The sequence below is a fragment of the Candoia aspera genome, chromosome 3, assembly GCF_035149785.1.
Source record: "Candoia aspera isolate rCanAsp1 chromosome 3, rCanAsp1.hap2, whole genome shotgun sequence".
In the NCBI taxonomy this organism is placed as follows: Eukaryota; Metazoa; Chordata; class Lepidosauria; order Squamata; family Boidae; genus Candoia; species Candoia aspera.
This window is the reverse complement of record NC_086155.1, coordinates 140,915,019-140,932,549: the sequence shown is the minus strand read 5'-3', so window position 1 is coordinate 140,932,549 and position 17,531 is coordinate 140,915,019.

Genomic DNA, 17,531 nt, shown 5'->3' with positions numbered 1-17,531 from the left:
GAGAATTCTGAAGGATTGAGCATACAGTATTTGGTGGCCTTGAATAGGCTTTTTCCTTTGATGATTAATTCAGTAAATAAAAATTTATAAGGACAGCTTGGAGTTTTGGAAGGAATCTGAAGTAAATGATTAGAAATCTCAGAATCCTTGAATGTGGCTTAGAGCACTCATGGTGCTATTCAGAAGAGAGAGGAAAATGCAAGAGAAAAAGAGTTGTGTTCCCAGTTTAAAAGGCCCACAATTATCACCAATGACATGGCCATCAAAAGGCAGGCATTGCCAAATGATCAGAAAAAGATAGACTACCTGTGACTATACATTTAGCAATTGCTTGATTTACACAAATTGACAGTAAAATTATCAATTGGATGGAGGTAAGTGTTAGTATCACTGCTAATGTGTGTGGTAAATTATTTATTTATTATTCAAGTTTCTCTTACCGTCCATCTCCCCCCAAAGAGGGGGACTCTGGGCAGTTTACAATAAAATTATCCCTTTAAAACCTCAACATATAAAGTCAACATCCAAAATACTAAAATAATAAATATAAAATCCAAGTGGGAGAATTTACATTCGGTAGGGAGAACTCTATGCCTCCAGCCACCCCCAGGAAGGGCTGTTTCCCTTCCCATCCCAGGCAACGTGGCAGAACCAGGTCTTCAAACCCTTCCGGAAGGTCAGGAGCGAAGGGGCCTGCCTCACTTCAGGGGGCAGAATGTTCCAAAGGGTGGGTGCCACTGCAGAGAAGGCCCACCTCCTGGACCCTGCCAAGTGAAACTCCCTTGCCGATAGGATCTGTAGCATGCCCTCTCTGCATGACCGGGTGGGACGGGTCAATGTTATGTGGATGAGATGGTAAATTATGCTGTTCTTAGGCGCAAGGGCAAAGATTGCCAAGAGAATGGTAGCTCTACCAGCATTGCCACAAAGCTTTGAAAAAAAATGAGGAAAATGTGTTAGTTCTTCGTGTAATCTAATTTTTAAAATCTCTCTTCCCCAATATAAAGTCAAAATATGGGTTCCGTTATAAACATGGATCTGAACGTATTGTAGCTTAAAAATGATAAAATACCCAAGCAACAATAGACTCTGCTGGAAATTGTGTTCAAGAACAGACTGAAGGAAATTATGGTACCTCATTGAAATATGGAGGACTTACTGTGTCTGTTAAACAGATTACACCATGAGGCTGCTGAGCAGTATTTGGAAGTATTAATATTTTATTCATAGGCATTTGTAATATACATGGCTATGGTGCAGTTTATGTGTTAAGAGAGAAATGAGAACATATTACAGAATTGAATACAGAATATTTTTGTCTAATTTCCTGTCTTTGTATCTAAAACTGTGGATAAAGCGCTTGTAAATGAACAAATCTGGGATTTCATTAGTCTCCAGGTGCAGCTGCACCTTTACCATAGATCAGGTGAGTACAGTGCCCTTTTAACACGCCTGCCTGCCTGCCTGCCTGCCAATAACGTGGCCCTGTATCTTGTGTTACTATAGTTATGATTTGAGTCAGTCCAAATCCAAGTTGATTGAAGGATAAAGGGCCATTAGAACAGAGAAAAGAGGCCTTGAAAGATGAAGAGGACCATCATTAGTTAATACAGCAGGCTAAAAACATAAATAACTCACCTGTCAGTCTTTCCCACTATGATCTGTATTCAGAGTGATGCATTTCTTCTTTTTTGACAATGTGTAAGTGGTTATCTTATACCTATCCTTTATTTAATACACGGATTGTTCCTTTTAAGATTAGTCAGAAATGTAACACTTCTGTTGAATTAGACCAAATATTCAACTAGTTTTGCATCCTGTTTCAAGGTCTCTTTTCTGGTTAGTTATTGCCATATGAGGCAACCATCAGTAAATGTTGGATTTTTGACTCAAGATTCAGGCCTAGCCACATCAATTAAGAGCAACTGCACAATCACCTGCAATTTTGCAATTACATGTAAATGCTCTGCATTATTTCAGAGCAATCACACAATCCCACCACAGATATGTTAGGGTAGCCAACCATGTATTGTCTTCATTTATTACAATCTTCTGCTTCACTTTCTTTAACCACTTACCAATAACAGTGGCTGAATTTACCCCATTAGAAATCATAGTTATACTTAAAAAGAGGAGAAATATGAGATTTTTTTACAACTATTCTTCAGGATAAATATACTAGATAAATATAGATGCAGTACTTCTTTTTGACTGGAGGTCTTCATGGATCCAGGCAAAGCTTTTGTGTGCTCTGTTGACAATTCTAACAGAATGCTTTAATCTTTATCTGTAAAAGGACAGGGGAATAAAGACTGAGAACAGGCAGACTGAAAATTGGATCAAGCAGCTGGCACTTCAGGGAATACTGATCAAGAACAAACAGAAAATCAAAACCTGTCTGGGCACTGAGTACTTCTTCATAAGTTAATTTAAGAATCGTTATCATGGATGAAATGAAAATATTTTCCACTAATATTAATGGGCTGAATAGCTCATTTAAAAGGGAAAAATGTTTTGTAAGTTAAAAAAGGGAAAGGCACTTATTATATGCCATTATAAAAATGTTAGTGTAAGTCTTCTGGAATGTAAACCTCCCACTCAGAAATGAAGTAGCTATGTATCTGAAAAATTTATGATGGATTCTAGAGAAACAAGCCCATAATATTACACTTTCAGACCAAACCTGGAAAAATAACAATTGCTTGAACTTATACTCCAAATGATAACAAAATTAAGTTTTATGAAATATTTTTCTTTTATATATATATAATTTTATTTTAAAAAATTTAAAAGGAAAATAAAAACCAATACAAACTAATATAAAGTAAGAAAAAGAAGAGAAAAAGAACCAAATTAAAGAGAAAGCTAAAAGAGCAAGAAAGGGAAAAAAGTAAAAGAAAAATAGAAAAGAAAGAAAAAAAATACAAAGAAGTGACTTCTTATCTTCTTTACAGCAGTTATAAGTACAATTATAAACTTACCTCTTATTCTATGGTTACAACATGTCTCTCTTCTTTCTATAATCTATCCTGTCGAATCATCAAAACCATAAATCATAACTTCATTTTTTTGTTTTATGCAAAAAGTCCATAAGGGGTTTCCAGTCAGCAATAAACATAGATATTGCCTTTTCTCCGATCAAAGAAGTCAATTTAGCCATCTCAGCAAGTTCCATTACCTTCACCAACTGTTCCTCCATTGTGGGTAATGCCAAATCTTTCCATCTTTGTGCATACAATAATCTTGCTGCAGTTATCATGTATAAAAACAAAGTTACATGACATTTTTCCAACTGTTTGTCCATTAATCCCAAAAGAAAAACCTCTGGTCTCAATTGTATATTAATCTTTAAAATCCTCTGAATCAGTGTGTATATCTGAATCCAAAATTTTCTAGCTTTTTTACACATCCACCAAGCATGATAAAATGTCCCTTCTTGTTGTCACATTTCCAACATAAATTTGAAGTGCCTTTATACATTCTAGACAGGTTCTCTGGTGACATATACCAATGGTACATCATGTTATAAAAATTATCTTTAAGGTTATAACATTGTGTAAATTTCAATCCTTTCAACCACATATTTTCCCATTGTTCCATCTGTATATTACAACCAAAACTTTTAGCCCACTTTATCATACAATTCTTTCACTTGTTCTTCTGTTTCAAATTTCAGTAAAAGTTTATACATTTTAGCAATTACATGTTCATCATTTGTACACAATTCTATTTCAATTCAGTCTTACAATGTTCAAAACCAGAAAGTCTTTTGTCTACTTTAAATCTTTGTAATAACTGTAGATAAGAAAACCATTGACAACTATATCCCTCTGCCACCAGTTCTTCTCTTGATTTTATTTTATATTCCCCTTGACAGAATTCTAGTATCTCACAATAAGTTAGCCATTTGTGTTTGCCTATTATTTCTCATCCATAAAATGCTTCTGTGCTGAGAGGTACAAAGGTGTTTTTGGGTACAACCTGGGTTTGTATCTATTCCGTATTCTCAATATGGCACGTTTAACATACTGATTTTTAAAATCTGCATTAACCTTGACTTTGTCATGCCATAAATATCCATGCCACCCAAATCTCAAGTCATGTCCTTCTAATTCCAAGAATCTTTTATTTCTCAGCAGCACCCCTCTTTCATCCAAACCAAACAACAAGCTGCAAAATATTTTCATTCAAATTTTTTCAATTCATTCAAATTCGTTCAAAATATTTTGAAAAAAAAATTAAATCAGGTAGACCCAATCCTCCTTTTTCCTTTGTGTCTTGTAACACCTTATACTGTATTTAACTTGTGGTTTTTTCCCCTACCACACAAATTTAGAAATATCCTTCTGCCACTGTTTAAATGGTGCATCAGTTGTCAAAACAGGTATTGTCTGAAACAAAAACATTCTAGGCAAGACATTCATTTTTATCACAGAAATTCTTCCAGCAATGACAACTGTAGTTTCTCCCATCGTGACATGTCTGTTTTAACTTCATTCCATGTCCCAATGTAGTGATTTTGAAATAACATACAGTTCATATTTGTCATGTGAAAGGTGAAAGGTCTCCTGTGCAAACACTGAGTCATGTCTGACCTTTGGGGGGACGCCGCTTTTGCGATGTTTTCTTGGCAGACGATAGCAGGGTGGTTTCCATTGCCTTCCCCAGTCGTCACCTTCCCCAGCAAGCTGGGTCCTCATTTTACTGATCTTGGAAGGATGGAAGGCCAAGTCGACCTGAGCCGGCTACCTGAGAATCCGGCTTCCACTGGGATCGAACTCGGGTCATGGGAAGAGTTTCAGTTACAATACCGCTGCCTACCACTCTGCACCACACGAGGCTTTCATATTTGTCATAGTGATACCCAAATATTTTACCTTCTTCTGAATCTTAAAACCAGTTTTATTCATCAACTGTTTGATTTTCTATTTTCATATTTTTTAACATCTTTATCTTCTCTTTATTAATCTTGAAACCTGCTAATGTGCCAAATTCTTTTAATTTGCCCATTAATGTTTCAATTTCCTTTAAAGGATCTTCCAAAACCAACACCAAGTCATCTGAAAAAGCCCTTAACTTTTAAGTTTTTTTTTTAATCTTTACTGCCATAATCCTCTCATCTTGTCTTATATCTCTATTCAGTATTTCATGAACCAAAATAAACAAGAGTGGAGACAGTGGGCATTCCTGTCTTGTTCCCTTTTGTAGCTTTCAGGGTTTTGTTAGATCTCCATTAACTATTATTTGTGCTTTCTGTGAAATGTTTGATCTTACTCATTTTATAAAATTCTTTCCAAAATTCCTAACTTTGAACAAGAAAGTCCAGTTCAAATTGTCAAAGGCCTTCTCTGCATCTGAGAAAATCAATGTGGCTTGTTTTTTATTATGTTGCTCTAAATATTCCAAAATGTCTAACACATATCTAACATTGTCCTTTAACTGTCTTTTAGGTAAGAACCCACATTGATTCTCAAGAATAAATTCTTGCAAAATTATTTTCAGTCTATCAGCTAGAATCGTTGTAAACAACTTGTAGTTATTATTCAATAATGATATTGGCTTATAGTTTCTTGTTAAAATCAAACCGTGTCCCTCTTTAGGTATTAGTGCTATGTTGGCCTCTTTCTAACTCTCTGGCCTCTTTCTCCTCTGTAAAATAGATTTCATCATGTTTTGTAAAGGTTGTAAAAGTTCATCCTCAACACATTTATAATAAGAACCTGATAATCCATCTGGTCCAGGCACCTTTCCTGGTTTAATCTTTTTTATAGCTTCAGAAACTTCCCTTATTGTTATAGGTCCATTTATAATCTATCTCTGTTTCTCTGTAATCCTTGGTAAATTTTGTTTCTTTAGATATATATCTGTTTTTTCCAGATATGTCACCTCCTTTATACAAGTTGGAATAATATTGAAGAGATGCTTTTTGTATGTTGACGTTATCCATTAATATATCATCTCCCTTTAAAATTCCAATATTATTTTCTTTCTTTTTTTCATAATTTATATACCAACCACTTCCCTGGTTTGCAAATTCAACATTTTTTTTCCTTTACATAGTTCATTTTTATTTCCATTTCTCTTACTGTTAACATAGGTAACTGTCATTGTAAAAGCTTAATTTGTTGAGAAATACAGTACTTATCTTCTCTGGAAATTACTTTAGTTCATCTTCTTTTCTCTTTATCTCATCCAATTAGCTTGTATTTTCTTGACTGTTCTTTTTGAGTTCACTATTATATTGTATAAAAGAACCTCTAATGAAAGCTTTACTTGCATCCCAAATTGTTCTTAAATCAATACCTTTATCTAAATTATTTTCAAAAAATTATTTTAATTTCTTTTTACAATCCTCCACTATTGCTTCTTTCTGTAGCAACATTTCATTTAGTCTCCATCTAAAAGAACTAGATTTCCTTTTATACGCAGGATTGTGATCTGAAAAAGTATTTTGTAATATCTCTACTTTAGAAACCTCAGTAGCCAAATTCTTTGAAATCCAAATCATATCCATTCTTAAAAAGGATCTATGTGTTTCAGAAAAGTAGGTATACTCTCTTGAATTGCCATTTTTCTGTCTCCATGTATCAACTAACCCTAAATTGTCCATCAAATTAAAAAAAAGCTTTTGGTAATTTGCCTTGAGTAATTTTAATATTTTTTTCAGAGATTCTATCCAGTTTTAGGGAGACCTATCATGAGCACTGATGGTGAGCAGGAGGGGGACCCTATCCAGGGGGGAAAACGCATGCGTAGTACTGAGGAGTTAAGCAGCCATTCAAAGAGACACAGATCAGACCCGCCTTGACTTTTGGGGTTTATCTGTCTGGGTTTTCCCACGCTTCTTCAGTTTGTTAGGATTTTCTGTCTTATGTAGCAGTAATAAACACTGGAGACCTATTCCTCATCTCAGCTTGGTTCCTGACTGTTAGGACAAGACCACTCCATTCCAATCCCCCATCAAACACCAATTTTCGTAAGAGAAACCTATTAGTCTCTCCATAAGAGCTTTATAGAACAGTACTTTATCCTCATTTGTGGCATAAATGCCCAATATCAAAGTCTTAGTGCCATGCAAATTAACTTCCACCCCAACAAATTTGCCATGCTCATCTCTCAGTACAAGTTTTGGTTTTAGTTGGGGATTTATATATAAAACAACTCCAATTCTTTTTTTAGTTTCTGCTGAAATAAATTCTTTACCCAAATTTTTATTAAAAAATGTTTATGTCCTTTTTCTAATATGTGTCTCTTATAGGCTAATTATATCTTGTTTCAATTTTTTCAAATAATGATTTTTTAAAATCTCTTTTGAGGAGCATTTGCTCCATTTATATTCCACATTAAGCATTTGTAATCTATAATCAAGCCAAAAAGTTAGAAAAAAATCAATACCTGTAGCGCCTAGTTCAGTATCATCCCTTTCAGTTTCCTGTTGCACCTGTTGAAGTTTTTGTGTAGTCTCATCTGACATCTCCATTTGAATCTCCTCCAATTCCTCTTTAGTTTTTTCTAGAAATTCTCTCACCTTCTGGACTGAACTCAGTTGAAACCTCAGCAGTTTGAAAGTAAAAATCACACCTCCCAATTTGTCCCATTAAAATGGAATCTTTTTCTGTGTTAATCTCTCAGTCAAAAAAGAATACTCTTTTCTCTTAAACAAGATTCTAATAGGAATTTCTTTAAGAACAATTACATCTGTATTTTCAATCTTCAGTCTTGTATTAAAATGCTGCTGCAAAACTTAATCCCTTGTCTTTTCCTGCCAAAGTGCACCAAAACATGGAGAGCCAGTTTGGTCTAGTGGTTAAGGTGCTAGGCTAGATACCAGGAGACTGTGAGTTCTAGTCCCTCCTTAGGCCTGAAAGCTGGCTGGGTGACCTTGGGCCAGTCACTCTCTCTCAGCCCAACTCACCTCACAGGGTTGTTGTTGTGGGGAAAATAGGAGGAGAAGGAGTATTAGGTATGTTCGCCACCTTGAGTTATTTATAGAAATAATAAAGGTGGGGAAACAAATCTTTAAAAAACCCCATCCCTTAGAACATTTCTTATTGCAAATCTTATATTTATTCTATACACTTTATCGATTTCTGCCTCTGTTTCCTCCTCATCCCAATTCAAAAAATTTGCTACAGCTTGAATAACCTTTTCTCTAGTATCTTCCCCAGAATCCTCTGGGATTGGTCTAAATTGCCCTTCTTGGATATCCTCATCAGTAGAGGAAATGATGGCAAGTTAGAAACACAAGTCTACTGGAAAGCTACCACACTAACCAAGTGCTCCATCACCAAAGTAACAACCCAAACTCCCACAAGAGGAGCTGTGTAAGAACATTATTCAGATGTGCACTAACACACTGCAGCAACCCAGAACACCAGAAAAAGGAAACAGATCATCTGTACAGCATCTTCCAGCAAAATGGATACCAATGCAACTTTATCAAAAACCGCCTCACCACTCAACCCACTACAACCCAACCAACAGAAGCTATGAAAAGGATAACACTGCCATACATCAGAAACATCTCAGAAACTACCAACAGACTGTTACAACCACATGGCATCACCGTAGCACGTAAACCAACTAAAACTCTTCAAAACATCTTAAGTAACCCAAAAGACCCAGTAGCCCAAGAAGAAAAAATCAGAAGTTATCTATGCACAACATATAGTGCAAAGACTGTAACAGCCACTATGTAGGACAGACAGGCAGAAGACTAGCAGAGTGCATCCATGAACACCAACTAGCAGTTAGAAGACACAATGAACTCCTTAATCTCACAACACATGGATGGACTTGACCATACTTTCAACTGGGAAACTGTGAGCATCCTAGGCCAGGCCAAATCCAAAAACACTAGAGAATTCCTGGAAGCTTGGCACTCAAGACAAAGCAGCCATCAACAGATACACAGAAGTAAACAATATTTACATACCATTCAAAAGAGACAATAGAAAAGCCAAAAGACCAGAACACCTCCTTGCCAGCAATCAACACCCACATATGCAAAGATTAACACTAGGATTAACATCAGAGGAACAATCAAACAGCACAATATATCCTAATCAAGGAACTATTAACTCAGTCAATCAACCAAGCAGCAAACAACAACAGTTCCAATCAACAAACTCCCAAGGAGAGAACAACACTTCCACCAACACAAGCTAGACAAACCACAGTATATAAACTGAGAGCAAGGCCCACTCCCTCTGTGCACTGAAGATGTTGCCTAGTCTGGCAATGAAATGTCTGCAAGAAAACAACAAGGCTCAGAGAGCACCAAGGACTCCACGTTGCTCTAAATCTCACATAAAATTTATTCTCTCTCAATTCCAATATAGCCAGATTATCTAATTCTCATTCCAAACTCTATAACTTCTGTCTTACTGTCCAGAATTTCCACTTTGTCATTAATTTGTTTTACATCTCCAGACACTTGTTTTACAGAGCTTTCCATCTTCTTAACTTCTTTCATCTCTTCTTCATCTTTACAAGTCATTCATCCATTCTTTTTTCAAAAGCTGTCAATTTAGTATCAAGTGATTCAGCTAACTTATTGCCCAATTCCTCAAACATTTTCTGAAGTGAATCTGATTTATGATTTGAAATAAAGCATTTATGACAGGTTTGTTTATCTCTGTGAATTCAAATAGAAAAAAAGCCATGCAATAACAGAGGGTATGGTACTAAATAATTTGAAACAATTAGAATCAAGCCATCCGGGTTAAATTCAAAGTGCTATAAAGCCCTTCATGGCAAGGGACTGGGTTACTTGGGGGACTGTCTCTCCCCAGTTGTATCTACCTGTCCTGTAAGATCCAATAGGACAGGCATGCTCTGGATCCTGTCTGCTAGGGAGGGTCATAGTCCCAGAGAGTCTTTTCTGTGGTGGTGCCCATGCTCTAGAATATCATCTCCCCTGCACGGTCCAGCAGAGGCCCTGGCTGCTGCCTGGATTAGGGAGGTGGCCAGGGCCTTGGACAGGATCGCACCCATGCGACCTCTCTTGTCCGATCAGACCCGACACTCTCCGTGTGTAATGATTGCCTATTCTAAAACATTATCAGACTCACAAGCAGAAGTTTAAGGATATCTGATTTATTAAAGAACAGCATGCAGGATCACAAAGAAACCTGAGAATGCTAAAAGCATGGGCAAATTCAAACTAAAAACCCTCAGTGAAAACGAAATCCCTCCCCCTTAGAATCTTCTCAAGTCCATATCCACAGGTGCTCCTAATGGTTCCTGATGGTCTGCGGGAAAAGTACTTGAACAGAGAAAATAACCCAAACACATTCCATTCCCGATTCCACATACAGACCTTGGTACAAGGTTTCACAGCAGCTCTCTCCCAAACAGAAACACACGTCAGTGCCGTGGCATGGGAAATGTTACAATGTTTAAGATACATAGAAACAGTGAACATGACACCGTGGTTCATGGAGAAGTTGAGGGTTCTGAAGAGGATAAAGAGACGTCTAGAGTGCTGCTGGAGAAAGACAAAGACTGAACCCGACCGAACACAAGCTAGAGCCACAGTTAAGGCCTACCTTGTGGCAGTAAGAGCAGCAAAATGTCAATATTTCTCTGCTCTTATTGCATCTGCAGAATGCTGCCCGACGGCCCTGTTTAAGATCACCCAATCCCTTCTGGGGAAAGGGGGGTCAGAAACTCATCTACAGGGCTGGGCTGACGAGTTTTCTGAGCATCTGGAGCATAAAATCGCTTGGATTCATTCCAAGTTGGATGTCAAGTGTGTAGCAGGGTCTGGGGAGATGCCTGGGGAGTGTTCTTGCCCGGTTATGTGGGAAGAGTTTGATCCTGTTGGGTCTGAGGAAGTGGACAGGGTTCTCAGGTCTGTAAACGCCACTACTTGTCAATCAGATCCCTGTCCCTCCTGGCTGGTGAAGGCAGCTCAGGAGGTGATGGGTGGGTGGGTCCAGGCAATGAGCCCCCTCCTCAAGAAACCATCACTGGATCCCACCATTCTGGACAACTTTCATCTAGTCTTCCACCTCCACTTTTTAGGGAAGGTGATTGAGAAAGTGATGACATTGCAGCTCCAGAGGATCCTGGATGAAATGGATTATCTAGACCCTTTTCAGTCGGGTTTCAGGCCCAGATATGGGACAGAAACAGCTTTGGTCACACTTATGGATGATCTCTGGCAGGAGCAGGATGGGGGCAGTGCATCCATCCTGGCTCTTCTTGACCTCTCAGCGGCTTTCAATACCATCGATCATAGTATCCTTTTGGGTCAACTCAAGGAGTTGGGGGTGGGTGGCATGGTCTTGTGCTGGTTCACCTCCTCACCCCAGTGCCGATCCCAATCAGTGCTGATAGGAAGCAAGGGATCCAGCCCGCAGCCCCTCCTTTGTGGGGTGCTACAGGGTTCAGTATTCTCCCCGTTCCTCTTTAACATCTACATGAAACCACTGGGTGAGATCATCCATCACCACAGGATGAGGTATTATCAATATGCTGATGATACCCAATTATATATCTCCATCCCGGGTGACTTAAGTGGTGCTGTGACAACCCTCTCTTGGTGCCTAGAAGCTGTGGGGGCCTGGATGGGGAACAACAGGCTTCAGCTGAGCCCTGGTAAAATGGAGTGGCTGTGGATTAGGGCCTCCCAGGTATCAAGGAATTTACCATCTGGGGCTCACAGTGCCCCAGACAGATCTGGTGCAGAACCTGGGGGTTCTCCTGGACTCACTCCTCCTGCTCAAAGAGCAGGTGGCAGCCATGGCCAGGGGAGCCTTTGCACAGCTCCATGTTGTGCGCCAGCTCTGCCCTTTCCTGGACTGGAAGTCCCTCTGGTCAGTCACTCATGCCCTAGTCATCTCCCGTATAGACTACTGCAATGTGCTCTACATGGTGCTATCCTTGAAGAGTATCCAGAAGCTACAGCTGGTTCAGAATGCGGCTGCTCAAGCAGTTTTGGGAGCCCCAGTAAAGGCACATATAACACCATTGTTACGCAAGCTGCATTGGGTGCCAGTTTGCTTCTGGATCCAATTTGAGGCGTCAGTTATCACCTTTAAGGCCCTACATGGCATGGGTCCAGGTTACCTGAGGGACCGTCTCACCCCTGTTCTATTGACCCGTCCCACCCGGTCAGGCAGAGAAGGCATGTTACATGAGCGATTGCCAACTAGCAGGGTCCAGAAGGAGCTACCCCTGGAGGTAAGGCAGGCTCCCACTCTCCCGGCCTTCTGGAAGGGGTTGAAGACCTGGTTGTGCCACCTTGCTTGGGATGGGAGGGGGGATAGCCATTCATGGGGGTGGTTGGCTCCTTAATGGGGCCAACGAGAAGATCCTTACTTGCCATCTTGAATTTTAAATTTTAAATTTTGTATTGTTATATTTATATTTATATTTATATTCATATTTATATAGATTTATACTCATATTTATTCTGTATTATTTTAGTGATGCTGTTTTATTGTCTGTAAACCGCCCAGAGTCGTACATGAGATGGGTGGTAAATATGACAAATAAATAAATAAATAAGACAAATAAATAAGTAAATAAGGCTTGCCCCACTCCTACTGGCTTTCTGCAAGGCCTTATAAAACTGGCTTTGTTACTGAGCTTGGGACCCGGGTTGTGTGGCTGAGCCCATATTTTGGTTATATTGATTATGTCAGTTGGTATTAGCTCAGCTCCTGTATCTGTTATTTATTGTTTTTATGATGTTTTATCTTGTTTTTATTTTCTGTTAGTCACCCAGAGTCATATGTTTGAGATAGGTGGCCATATAAATTGAATAAATAAATAAAAACTTAATCCAATCTTGGATTTAGAACGAAAGATAAAAACAAAATGGAGCCAACTAGATTTATTAGAAGTAAGAGAGACCTACAGGAACCTGAATTTTATCAAAAATATATTTTGAAAAAGGCAACAAGTCAGATAAACTGCTGGGATATTGCGCAAGATCAAAGCACTATTACTTCTATCTGGGATAGAAGCAAATGTATTTCTACAGTGAAAGAGACGATGCAACAAATTGTGCATTACTATTCCAGATTATATAGAAAACAGACAATTGATCCAGAAAAGATTGAAGAATATTGTATTAAGTAATTTCTATTACTTACAAAATGTATGTATCAACTATCTATAACCGAAGACAAGATCAGAGAGTCAGTTAAAAAATTGAGATTGAATAGAGCTCCAGGACTTGACAATATTTTGTAATATGTCATAAGACTTTTCACTTTTTTTAAATAGAGCTTTATTAAGTTTTTCAACAAATACATAGAACTACAAGAAATGAAATAAAGTGTACTATAAGAGAAAAAAGGAACTAAAAGCATGAAAATACAAAAAAAAAGACTACTACATACTACATAAAGGGATGCGGTGGCGCTGCGGGTTAAACCGCTGAGCTGTCGATCGGAAGGTCGGCGGTTCGAAACCGCGCGGCGGGGTGAGCTCCCATTGTTAATCCCAGCTCCTGCTCACCTAGCAGTTCGAAAACATGCAAATGTGAGTAGATCAATAGGTACCGCTTCGGCGGGAAGGTAACGGCGTTCCGAGTCGTCATGCTGGCCACATGACCCGGAAGTGTCTATGACAACACCAGCTCCAAGGCTTAGAAACGGAGATGAGCACCGCCCCCTAGAGTCAGATTCGACTGGACTTTACGTCAAGGGAAACCTTTACCTTTACTACATACTACATAATACATACATACTAACTTCTGACTTTCTACAACACAGATATAATTAAGTCAATATCAGTCTCTTACTCCAGTTCAAACTGGAATGAGCATTACTTCTATAAAACATTTCTATTCTCAATATAACAATTCCTCTAAAACACTATTTTCCCCTTGAAATGAATATACAGTAGACTCTCAGTTGACCGGCACCCATGGGGATTGGTAGATGCCAGATCAATGTAGTGTCTGGTTGCTTGAGAGTCACTATTAAACCCTAATACCCACTAGATGGCAGCAGAGAGAGACAGATTTTTTTTGCCGGTTGCTTGCGAGTGCCGTTTTTTTTTCTGGTTCGATTTTTGTGCCAGTTGCTTGAGAGTGCTGGTTGCTTGAGTTCTGGTTAACTGAGAGTCTACTGTATATATAAAAAACATTTGGATAACATTAAAAAAGAAATCCCCCCTTAACAGACAGATAAATATTATCCTTCTTCATTTCAATTTTACTCCTAACCAAAGCATTTATATAGTTAAACATTATATTTCCACCATTACATATTTAAACAATAACCTTATTAATATCCCTTTACTCAAGGTAAATTCATTATCCCAAAAGCAAAAAGTCCAACTCATCTTCAAGGACCTTCTGTCCCCTGAGGCTTAAATCTTGTCTTTGATCTCAATATTCCAAGGATTCAGCCATTTCCTTTCCTTTTACACCCAAAGCTTTTCCTTTTTCAAAATTAACATTCCAGAAGTGAATCTTCTTCCCTTCACTTTTTGGCTTTGGGGTGTTACACCTCATTTTTTTCTTTGAGACCCGGGACCTTATTTTCCAAATAACTTTCTAAGAGATGGTCCAAAGCATACAAGTAACCTTGAGGTACAGCTCCTTAAAAATATCTTTAAAATATTCCATATCCCTCCACAGAACATTATCGTGCCCTCTAGTGCCTCAGGATATTAGACAAAAGGTCTAATATAACTTTCAGAAAGAAAGTGTTAATCAGCAGGAGTGGAAAAATAAAGGTAAGCAAAGCCATTTCTCATGGGAGAGCAGATAGATCCAAGCTGAGCTCCGCAAATTCAATGAAGTAGGTAATTCTTTTGTAATCCTTCAGATTTTGAAAGAAGTAACAGTAAACAGGCAAAAGTCTTTAAATCCAACAATGCAATTTAAAAAGAAAAAAGAGAATATATATATAAAAGCCAAATTAACAAATTAATAACTTCCAAAAGTAATGAAAACCACCAAGAGATTCTGTCTTTCTTGTTGCAGAGAGCCTCTCCTTAGTAATAATTTAAAAAGAAAAAAAATGGTGTTTTAGAAATGAAAGGCAGCTTTTGAGTCTGTTTAAGGCTTCAACATGGCTTAGGAAATGATGGCAATCCCTGTCTCCCAGCTGCTAGCTTACCAGTTGATCGCAAAATGCTGTTTTGCTGTCTTCTGGCTGCTTCCAGCCATCTGGAGGACAAATGGGGTAATTCCTGGGGTTCTCCTTAATCTGGATAACACTTCTGGGCTCAGAAGTGGGCTCAGGAAATTCTGAGCTTTTCTGGGCTCAGGAAATTCTGCCTGAGCCCAAAAAAGTCTGTATTACCAGGTCAACCACGGAGCCTGCGGAGACACATCTCAAGTTGCCAATCCCCCACTGGCAGTGTCATAAGACTTTTAACGAAATGTCGATTACATCATTAACTCAAGTAATTAATTCAGGAAGGTGAAGAACTTCTTTTATCATAGAAGACAGTCTCTGTCTCTTTGATTTATAAAGGAAAAGACTTGACTAACGAGAATGATATAGATCTGTTTCTTTACTGAACAGTTGATGATTACATGCCATCAAGCCATTGTCAGCTCTTAGTGACAACATAGATAGATTTTCTCCATGATGATCTGTCCCTAGCCTGGTCCTTCAGGTCTTCCAACAGTGCACCCATTGCCATTGTAATTGAGTCCATCCACCTTGCTGCTGGTCATCCTCTTCTTCTCTTTCCTTCCATCTTTCCCAGCATTAGAGCCTTCTCCAGAGATCTGGGTCTAATACTGCTAATGGAATGTAAACAGCAATGTGGTCTTGTGTCAGGTTATTGGATTAATAAAGAGAAACCTCAAATATGGGGACAGAAGGAAAGCAATACTAGTACTTACAAATGGGATTTAATATTATTGAAAAAAATGTTAAATACTTAGGAATTTACAGTCTCTTCTGATTGATGGAGAAATGGAGCTAGATGTCATCAAGGTATTTAACTTCTACATAAACATACTTAAGTCTAAACACATTTATTAGAAGGAAAGCCCGACTGGACCTAATGAGACTGTGCTGTGTGCTTCATTGGCAAGAATGAAAAGAGGAATTCCCCTTCATACTTTCTGCTGGGGAGAGAATTGTTTCAGCAACAGCCTAAAGAACATTACTTGCTAGTCATATATAGAAAGGCTCTTGGCCCTCACTGATTCATTGAGGACATTATCAAACTTCTTAACAAAGATGGAAAGCTCACATTTAGTTTATCAGTAGCTTTTTGTTCCTGACTAGAAAACTCTTAAACTGGAACTTTTAAAATGTCATTAGGAGTCAAATTTCATGTTAACAAATCACCCTCAAAACAGTACATCTACTGAGCGCATAGGAAAGGGTAGTATTCCCATGGGATTTTATTATTATTTTTGCTGTTCAATCATGTCCAATCCTCAGTGACTGCCTGGACTAGTCCCTGCAGATTTCTTGACAAGGTTTTTCAGAAGTGGTTTGCCATTGCCTGCTTCCTAGGACTAAGAGAGAGTGAATTGCCCAAAGTCACCCAGCCAGCTTTCATGCCTAAGGCAGGACTAGAACTCTCTGTCTCCTGGTTTCTAGCCTGTTGCCTTAATCACTAGACCAAGCTGGCTCTCGTTTGTGTGGGATAGATTTTCATAGATTGGATGGTGAGACTGCATAACACAAACAGGAATTTCTAGAGCAGAACTCTCCTGAGCCTGGAAACTCTGCATTTGGAAATGTCTATATATTTCTCATATACTATGCAAAGGTATTTTCTAGACCATTTTGTATCCATTCCTACCAGTAACTGATTACTTTTATTCCTTTCCGTTGGGAAATCTTGCATAGGAAAATAAATGTGTTTAAAAAACATGCATGGAAGTAACAGCTCCGTTACTGGGAAAAGTAAGCTCTATTATCTACGGCCTTTGCCCCTTCCGTATATCTTTTGTCCTTTCATTTGCTCAGCAGGTTTGAAAATGTGTTAATATAATGTGTTAGCTTTGCAAACAAAAGCCACTGATTTCCCATGATTTCTCCACACCATTTCCATCACAATGCAATTTAATGTGTACATATTGTCTAGGATTAACTATAGGAAAATGCACACAGGTGCAAATCAAAACATCAAATCCTGCGATATATATGGAAGCAAAAGCTCCAACTGATAGGGCTTAATACTCTGGTTTTCCTTCCTCACCTATATCAAGGAGAGAGGAGGAGGACTAGAGAAACAGTAATAACTTTATCCTTTTATCTCAATGTAATGGGATCGAGATGTTCAAACAATTATGGGGTAACCTTTAGCACATCTCTTTGATGAGAGACTGGTTTCTCTTCTGGCATCAATGATTACTTTATGCATACCGTACCACTCTCCCCTCCCTTGGTATAAAAAGTCAAAGCAAGGGCCAATAGGTAGCTAATCTGCAGCAACCTCGAGTACAGATATATCCATCTGACTAACCGAATTTTGGAAGCACTGCCCGATAACAACGGGTGGGGGAAAGAAAAAGGAAAGAGAAATTCACGGTCTGCACCATCTGTGTAAAGCCGCCCGTAGTTCTCGCTGGTGTCGTAAGTACTCCTGCA